General features: G+C 33.8%; 1 long non-coding RNA gene and 1 pseudogene across 1 annotated transcript; one reads left to right on the forward strand and one right to left on the reverse strand.

Moving 5' to 3' along the window:
- The first annotated feature begins 203 nt into the window (after positions 1-203).
- LOC134288967 (large ribosomal subunit protein mL40-like) lies at positions 204-2,968 on the forward strand (annotated as a pseudogene).
- A 2,515-nt stretch (positions 2,969-5,483) lies between these two features.
- Positions 5,484-9,589, reverse strand: LOC134288968 (uncharacterized). Its single transcript, XR_009998192.1, has 2 exons — positions 8,944-9,589; positions 5,484-8,884 (listed from the first exon to the last, which is right to left on the reverse strand). It is a non-coding gene; the product is annotated as an uncharacterized LOC134288968 (long non-coding RNA).
- Positions 9,590-10,168: the final 579 nt, after the last annotated feature.

Raw genomic sequence — 10,168 nt, forward strand, 5'->3', positions numbered from 1 at the left:
TCCAAAAACTCGCCGATCGCAAACGCCCGAGGAGATCACCTCCAGCAATTTCAACTACAGCTTGAACCGGAGGTTCATATCCAAGAACCAGATGAAGGAATTCCGGGAACTTTGAGGTAATAACCTTTGAAATAGTGCTTTTAATTAGAATTTACAAAATGCAATTTTAAGGTGCGGTAGAAAGTGATTCCAAATAAATCAAATTTCATTATTCATTTGCTGTTTTTCTAGGACGACCACGGCGTATCACGCCCGTTCTGTGCGCGGAACCGCTGAAGAAAAGGAAGAAAATCAACCTACAAGTCCTGAAGCAACGCGAAGAGCGAAAGTGCAAACTTCTGGAGAAGCAAATCCGCCGGCTGAAGAAAAATGCCAGCAAAAACCGGTCGGAGAGCTGGAGGTTCCGATGAAGCTGATCGACGAACAGAAGTAACGCAAACGAACCGCAGTGAAGATGAGCCCCGAAGTGCTTGAGAGTCTGGTCCTGCTGGAAAAGCAGTGGACCAAATACCGAATGGAACAGAAGCTGCAGGACTACCAGTTTATCGATCGGGTGCTGGTGACGCGAACTGCGGCTGGAGCCAGAGGAACTGTACCAGAAGGCGGTGCGGGTTAATGATGGGTCGGTGCCATTCAAAACGATAGGGCCGGTGGTTACGCTACCGATCGCCCGGGTGTAGGAGTTGCAAGAGATGTTGCTGGAGATAGATGTCGATAGTATGAAGCCCTATGTATATAAACATGTAGCTAAATTCGTATTTAATTTGTTTTTCGTATTTCATTTATTGAAAATTCCTACAGAGATTTCTTCGAATATTCCTCCAAGTTTTCCCACATATTCGTTAGTTCATTTCTCCAGAGATTCATTTAAGAATTTTCCAATGATTGCACAAGGATTTTCTGCAGAGTTTTCTTAGGAAATTACTTCAGGGAATCCTGTGGAACTGATCCAGAAATTATTTAAAAAATTCGTTCACGGATTCATTAAAAAATGTTTACACAAATTACCTCGTCCGTTCTTCCAGAGATTCATTCGGAAATTATTGCGAAAATTCCTTAGTTTATGTCTTCAGAGATTATTTTAAAAATTCCTACTAATATTCCTTCGAAAATTTATTCAGAAGTTCTTTTGTACTCCAAGTATTTCCTAAAAAAATATAATATTTTTTCCAGAAATTGCTTCAGGAATGCATCCAGAGATTTCTGAAAGAATTACTCCAGAGCTTCTTGCGTTTATTTCTCCAGATATTCTTCGTAAATTCCTTTGGTAAATTTTCCTTGGATTATTTCGATAGTTCGTTCACAAACTCTTTCTGGGATTCCACAAATTCTTTGTATATTCCTCCACATATTTTACTAATTTACAAATACCTCTAAATGAATTTCGGGATTTCCTCTAGAGATTTTTTGGGAATAGTTAGTTCATGCCGCTAAAGATTTTTTTTCATCCAGAGATTAATTTGAGAATTGCTAGGAATCTGTGGTTCTTCAAGATTTTATCAATAAAATAGTTGTATTCAATCCTCCAGCAGGGTTGGCATTCCACAAAAGAACTGTGCAGTATGTACAGTGCAGCTTATTTACATATTGAAACCGCTCACTCTGGCTCATACACTTTGGTCCGAGAGATTTCTGAAAGAATTATCTCCAGAGATTTTTACTGAAATACATCTAGAGACCTTTTTATCGGGAATTCCTCCACAGAAAATCCTAAGGGACTTACTACAGATTTTTTCGGGAATTCCTCCAGATATTCATTTGAGAATTGTTTCACAGAGTCCTTCAGGACATTCCCAAAATATTTCTTGGTTCATTTATCCTGAAATTACTTTTAAAAATTATCCAAAGATTTCTGAGAAAATTACTTCAGATATTCCTTCATTCATTCTTCAAGATATTCTTTCGGATATTTTTCCAGAATTTGATCCGTAATTTTTTCAAACGATTCTTTCATGAGTTCTTCTGGAGGTTATACCGAAAAGTTTTCCATAGGATTCTGTTTGGAATTTTCCCACAAATTACTTCGATTATTTGCCCAGAGTATTTTATTTTATTCTTTCGAATATTCAGTCAACATTTTGTTCGAGGGTCTTTCGGGTTTCTCCTGCAATACTTCAGGGGTTTCTCTAGAAATTTGTCGAGATATTTTCAGAATTTTCTACAGAGATTCCAAGGAAAATTTCTCCAGAGATTCTTTTAATACAGAGATTACTATCGAGATTAATTTTAAGAATTGTTCCACAGATTCCTTGAAGAATTTCCCTCTTTGATTATTTCTCCAGAAATTCATTCGAATTCCTTGTAGGTATTTTTTCATTTCTTCAGAGATTCTTATGGAAATTTCTCCAGGATTTGTTCCATACATTTCTAAAGAAATTCTAAACAACTTTTGTTGAGATAATTTCGAAAATGCAGCTACAGATTCCATCTGGAATTTTCCCACCAATTACTTCGTTCTTCTAGAGAGTACTTCATGAATTCTTTGGAATATTCCTTCAAAATTTTGTTCAGAGGTTCTTTTGGGATTTTCTCCTGAGAAATTCCAGGGATACCTCATTATTTTGAGCTGGGGGGGCTTGATCCAGTAATTGTCCAGTAATTGATCCAGATTCCATCCAGGAATTTCTTTGGACATTTCTCCAGGGCTTTCTACGTTCATGCCTTCATCGATCTTTTTTTTGGGGAATTCCAGCAGAGGTTTGAAAATTAATTCAAGAATTTGTTCGTTCATTTCTCTCGGTAATAGGGTACGAGTGCCATAAGTAATCTCATGCTCCCATATCCATCCTAGTGATTACGGCACCGATTGATTCCATTCTTTTTGGTTTCATGCACTTATAACAGAAAATACAAAAATAAGAAAGGAAACAAACAGCGCTTCAATCCTTTGTTTTTAGTAGAATGAAAATGGAAGCCACATGCTTAATAAGGGAATCAATACCCTATATCCAGAGATTTCTGAAAAAAATACTCCAGACAATTTTTTTACATATCCAGATGTTTTTGCAATGATTCGTATGGAAATTTTTCCACAGATTAATTCGATAGTTCATAAGATTATTTTTAGATTTTATTGAAATTGCTCCAGAAATTTATCCAGGGATTTTTTTTACAGAAATTCATCCAGAGATTAATCTGAGAATTGCTGCACATATTCCTTGTAGATTTTTTTTTCTAAAAAAATGTTTCGTTCAATAAGTTTCTTCGGAAATGTATCAAAAACTTATTATTATTCTTCAGAAATTCCTTCAGAACAACTAAATGATCAGAAATCTCTATAGGTATATTTATACGGAATAAACAAAATAATTTGTGGTAACTTCCTGAAGGTATCATGGAGGAATATAAGAAAGAATCTGTGGAGGAATGAATTCACAGATTGTTTCGTTCCATCATCCACATATTTTTTGGAAATTCCCCCAAAGATTATTAAAAGATTTTATTATATATATTATATACATATATGCCTAAATATTATAATTCCCCATTGAGATTATTTCGAAAAAAAAAAACTCCACAGCTTTTCCCACAAATTCCTTCGTTCTTTTTTCCTGAGATTATTTCAGGGTTTTTTTTTTAATATTCCTTTACAATTTAATTCACAGGTTCTTGCTGATTTTCTCCTGAAATTTCCCAGAGATATTTTTTTATATTGGTTTAATGATTCTTTATGAAATAACCCGACACAATCCTACGGGAGCTTCTCCTCGGATTTTATCACAAATTCGTCTTTTAAGAATTTTCCCACAAATTCTTAGGTATTTCTTCTAGAACGTCTTTTTCCAAACAGTGTTTCGAGAATTTCCACAGAAATTGCTACGAGAATTTTTTCACGAGCTTTAAGGATTTTTCCTACAAATTCCTTTGAGAGAACCCTACGGGACTTAACGCCGACGTTATTTCAAAAATACCTGCGCAGATTCATTCACGAATTTTCCACAATTTACCTTGCTCTTTCCCGCAGGAATTCTTTCGGGAATTTCTCCGGAAATAATTTCGATAATTCTTCCAAATCCTGTTTTGGGCATTTTCTGACAAATTCCTCCAGAGATAACCTTTGGAAATACTTCAAATTATCAAATTTAATTTAGAGCTTCTTTCGGAATTTCTTTTTAAACCATGAATTTCTCCAGAGATTTCTTCGTTCATGCCCCCTGAGTTTTCTTTCTGCGATTCCTCTACAGATGCATTATAAAATTGCTCCACAGATTTCTTCTAGAATTCATTGAACACATTGGTTCAATGCTTTAGAAGTCCCTTAGGTAATGTATATAGATAGTTTCTGATAGAGATACTCCAGAGATTTTTTCGTTCATTCGTCCAGAGATTCTTTCGGAAATTTCTCCAAACGTTCCTGTGGAAATTTCACCACATATTACTTAGGCACACAGATTATTTCGGAAATTTCTCTGTAGTTTATTTTGAAAACTCGCCTTTTCCTTCAGGACTTTATCCTAACAAATTCCTTTGTTCATTCCTCCACAGATTGTTCCGATTTCTGCAGAAATCATTCAAGAACCTTTCTTCAGAAATTCCTTATGAGAATCATAAGGGGATTTACTGCAGAGATTCTTTAGGGCATTCATCCAGAGATTCATTTACATTTATTTATTCGTCAACAGGTAAATGACGGAGCTATTCTAGAAAAACTTAAATAACTAACGTGAAATTTGCATTTGAAGATTAGTCCACAGATTCCTTAAAGAATTGCCCAAAAAAACATTTTTTTTATTTCTCCAGAGCTTTCTGATAGAATTACTCTAGAGATTCATTTATTCTTACTGAGATTCCTAAATACTCCAAGATTTTTTTTCCGTAAGTGGTTTTTTCGAAATTTCCTCTGTAGATTATACAGAAAATTAGTCCACGGATCCTTTTGGAATTTTTCCACAGATTCCTTAGATATTTTCTCCACAGAATATTTTAAGAATTCCTTCAAATATTCCCCCAAAAATTTATTCAGAGGTTCTTTTGGAATTCCCTCCTGATGCTGATACGTTCCGGGAATTCCTCCACAAATTCCATTTTTTATAATTCCTCAAGAGATTCTTCAGGAAATTACTTCTGAGAATCCCACGTTCCATACAGGGTGCGTGCGGTAATTTTGCACTAACCTTCAAACAGGAATATTTCATCAAAGGGTTGCAACAAAAATATAAATCCCACATCATCAAATGCACCATATTTCTAGTGAACTGTGAAAAATATAAAACCATTAATAATCAAAAACGTGGTGGTATGAGAAAATATTTTCAGATCCTATGTTTTACACTAGCGCGCCCAATAACATTTCGGGTTCTACTATTTGTTGTGTAAATTAGACGAAATCAGTAAAATGTAATGTGTAAAAGCCCGAAAATGATACACGAGACGTAATGATACAGATATGCTTCAAAAATTATAATTTAAATAATTTTGACGTGGTGATTTTAACACATTATCGAATAGCATCAATAAAAACTGGTTGTTTTTTTTCGATACACTAAGTCTAGGGTACAACTTTTTTTTTAGCAAGCATCGGATCACTTAGCGGTCTTCAACAAAGATGTTCCGCATAGAATTCCCTATAATAATACTAAAAATAAGGGTTATTGAACGCTTCCAGTGCCATCTAGTGGCAGAAAACTAAAACTATGCCATTCCTGCACATATTTGTACCAGTTTTACCATATAAACTTCAGACTAGTCGAGCGATACCTAAGACCTTATCAATTCAGCTCAAATTTGTGCTGTACTTAGCTTATGGGAGTCTAAAACAGCAAATTGAGCTGGTACGACTTAGGATATTTCCGACTTCTTCCAGTTATTTCTCCGCTATCTTCCATTCCAGCTATGTAGTTTTTTGTAGGTAACAAGCCTATGGAATCCCCCAACTACACTGAAAAAATCAGTTTCATAGCGTTCTTGACAGCTGAGAAAATGCAGATAGTATGCAGCTGCTCCATATATTTATACTCAAGTTGTTCGCATTTTCGTCTTCTAGAAACCTCTTTTTCAAATTTATGGGATATTTTTTGAACGGCACACATAACGATGTGTTTGGTCACAATTGTTGACCAAAATATAGAGAACAACACCAAAACGGACTTGCAGCGGTTCTGAGGATCGTTCAAAAAATGTTATCGATATTAGGACCACTTTTTTCTTCCTAAATCATTGAAATAATCACAATTGTTAGCGAAAAAAAATCATTAAGTATAGATCTATTGTCGAATTATTTTTAAAACGTGTTTTATGATTACGATATGATTTAGTGCAAAAATATCGCACGCGCCCTGTAGATTATATCGAAAATTCGTCTTTTAAGAATTTTCCTACAGATCCCTTTGTTTTCTTGTAGAGATTTATATTTAAAGATGTCTTCAATGTCTAGAGATTATTGTCTGAATTTTATCGAGATTTTCTACAGAGATTGCTTTGTATATTATTATTAAAAATATTAAAAATATTTAAAAATATTTTTTTCAGAATTTTTTGGAGAATGTGTCTGGAAATTTGTCCAGAGATTCCTTAGAAAATTCTCTCAGAAAATTCTAGCGGGCTTAATCCAGAAATTGCTAAAAAAAGCATTCTTCTAGAAATCCCTTAGATAAGTCTTCATACATTTCTTCATAGGTTTTTGTTTTTTGGAATTACGCCTGAGATTCCTACGTAGATTTCTTCCCAAGTTTTTTTTTTCAAAGAATCGGAAATTTACCTATACGGACATATCCAAATAGACTGTTTCGGGAGTTCCTTCAGAGAACTACTCTAGAGAATAACTAACAATGGTAACTAAAAGACCTAAATGACTTTCAGAGAACCAGTACTTGCAACCTGTATTAATAAATTGTCAAACATAATTGAATACACTAAAAAGGCACCTTACGTATCAGTTTGACAGTTTTTTTAATGAGCCGTGAAGAACAACAATTGAAATTAAAATTACGAAGATTTGAACAAATTTGTTTTCCATATCTTACGAATGTCTCCGGAAAAAATTAAGCTTCCTTGTTGTATCTAGAGTGACTCGAAGGGAGAGTGGCGTGATGTTCCAATTTTGACATGTCTCCTGCTCGTTTGGAACGGGAATTTGTATGCATAGATAATTGCAATTTTGACATTGACGTCACTCTCCCTTCCAGTCACGCTAGTTGCATCAACCTAGAAGAGGAATAAAATCTCTGGTTAAATCCAGAGTTCTGCAAAAAATCACTTTATACATATACTTGCTGGGAGAATTATGCAACCAAACGAACTGTCAAAAACTTCTTATTTGTGACTTTACGTTCTCACTGGAACTTGACTTGCTACTCTTTTACTGTTTTGAGCAACTGTTTTTTAGCACTTTCGCAGTTTTTAATTGAAGAGCTTTCTTTGCACAAGAATACACTTTACCAGGGAAGTCGATAAAATCTTTCGACTGTATCGGAGATTGAACCCAACCCCATCAGTTTGGTGATCAACTAGGCTAACTGGAGATTCAACTGTCAAAAACTTCAGTTGTTATACAGGGTGTTAGGTTCCTGAGTGCAAACTTTTTAAAGGGTGATAGAGGACCATAAATAGTGAAAAAAATGTTCTACGCATATGGTCAAATCTCAACCGTTTCGTAGTAATTGAAATTCCCATGTTTTTGACTCTTATTGCCTTAACTGGCTATAACTTGAAAATTGTCAAACTTATCGCAGTTTTTTACCCTTATTTGAAAGATTATTGAATTTTCTATCAAATGGCATCTTTGAATCAAATGGTTTAGTTAAATAACTAAGTTTCCTAGAGCAAATAGCTCAAAAGTAGTGTGTTTTAATTTGTTTTTGTCTATTATCTTTGAAAAATGCATAATAATTTAAAATTCTTTGTTTGGCAAAGTTGTGGTCCATGTTCCACTCTACAATTTGACATCAAATTTCTATCTTATACTTATGACACACATGTGATACAAGAATCACTGTACAATTGCGCTTGAAATGAGTGCCATACTGGAAATTCTCTCGGTTCAAATCAGTCTCGTTAGAATTTTCTTGACACTGCAAACCGTTGTACAGGAATCACACTCGTATCACATGTCTGTCTGGGATATTATCGTTTTCTTGCAATTTCGATTTAAACATCGCATTTCAGATCATAAATTTGCAACTGTCATGGTAAGCACTTTTTGCGCACTGTGCCGCACATTTAAAATAAGAGCTAGAAGGACCATTTATGGTCCTCTATCACCCTTTAAACAGTTTGCACTCATGAACCTAACACCTTGTATTTATATGGATATTTATAGATTTTATATTGGATTGTTGTTTTTGAAAGATAAAAGTGCTCGCAAAAAAAATCATTTCAATGGTTGTCATACGATCAAAAATAAAAGTACTGTTTTTTTTTTTAATAGTTGAAAAATATTTTTATTACATTCATAATGATGATTTTAAAATAATACAAAAATTGTGCTTCCATTATTAGTTTTATTCATAATTGGGTTCTTTAGGGGCATCCAAATTATTTAATAATCGGAATCTCCGTTCAAAAATTAGTCGAAATCCAAAATTTCATCATTTTTAGTGCTCGGGAACTATTTTTAAAATGCATTTAAAGTTTGTATGGAGATTTTTTTAATCGGGATGAACTGTCATTTTATCGATGGAACTGTCATTCTATCCACGGAAATTAAAACTGTTTTGTTTGTTTAACCATCGAAACAAAGGATTTGAAACGCAATAAAGTTACGTTATGCTCAGAAAATAGCAATATTTTATTCACTAACAATCCATTGTTTTTTTTTATTTATTTATTTTGTGTTCTTAATTATCCTATCTGAAAGCTGTGTTTTGCTCTTGTAGCATGAAGGCGGAAAACATGGCCTTACCCGATGGGATTTTTATTCTATTCCTCAGCCGTTGACCTTGTGGATCTGCAAAAGACAATTTATCTTTAGTAATGTGAACTTAAGGTTTATCATGATAATTTTACCTCAAACCAAAGGTATTTCTATTTTTGCAGAAGAATACAACTGGTACAAATCTTCAGTAAAACGGGTCGTTCATTTGTTTTGCTGATAATTCCAGATTTCCTTTGAAGATACAAAATAGAAATATTAACACGTATCGTTCAACCGAATATTATATTGTATTATATTGTGAAATACTCACGTTCAAACACTTGTTGTAATTTTCTCATTTTTTTTCTCAAAGATTAAGCTAAGAAAATTTATTTATTAAATGTATCAACTATCGGTGGTTCCATTTTAGCTGTTTTCAGCATCTGTTCTCTATTGTTGTTTTACAATATTTTTCTCAAGTCAAATATCTAACAATAAAAGCTTATGGAGCGTAGATATCTTAGGAAAATAACTAAATATTAATATTTAACAAACATCGTTAAGCCAACCGCAGTAAGATATGTTCATTTTATTTCAATGTGAACATTTTTTTGTAATTTTAATTTTGTCACCGAATATGTGAGAAAAATGTATTAAATCTAAATTATGAACAAAACTATGATTAAGTAGTTGAAATTATGAACAAAAATATAGTTTATTAGTTTTTTAGCTGTCTTAATGCTAAATACTTCTAAATTTAGAATTCGTATACACAGCGAAGTTCATCAATATTTATCTTCCGCGACAATGTTATTTTAGCTCTTCATTTCAAACTCCATACGAAGATATTCCAGGCACGTGCCTCCACGGTGCACCCCATGCTCAAATGTCCGCATCTTTCCCGTATGCTTGCACCGAGATTTCCATCGTAGGAACTCGCTCGAACAAAAAAAATCTAAATGAAAAAATAACACTTTCAACTTCGATAGTTATTGTCGAAATTAATTTAAACTTACCTAATGTTCATGTTACGTTATCAGGGCTCAAACTTGCTGGCACAGAGCTGAAGAGTCGTTGATTTCTAAATTTCCAGCACAGTTTTTGTGGAATTCTCTCATATTTTTGAGTTTGATTTTGTCCAGAGTCTGCAAGAGAAACAATCCTATTAGAAATATGAATAGTGGAAAGAAAATAAAACTCACCCGCAAGAATTCCTTCCGTTCTCGAAACAAAATCGTTATTTCGACTTGAATAAATGTGTTTCTGCTGCTCCAGGATTTGTTCAATATTATTATTATTATTATTACTTTATTATAGAGATTTTCAGCCCTAGGCTGGTTCATCTCTTTTCGTTCAATATGTGATATACCGCATTCA

This window comes from Aedes albopictus, chromosome 2, assembly GCF_035046485.1.
Source record: "Aedes albopictus strain Foshan chromosome 2, AalbF5, whole genome shotgun sequence".
In the NCBI taxonomy this organism is placed as follows: domain Eukaryota; kingdom Metazoa; phylum Arthropoda; class Insecta; order Diptera; family Culicidae; genus Aedes; species Aedes albopictus.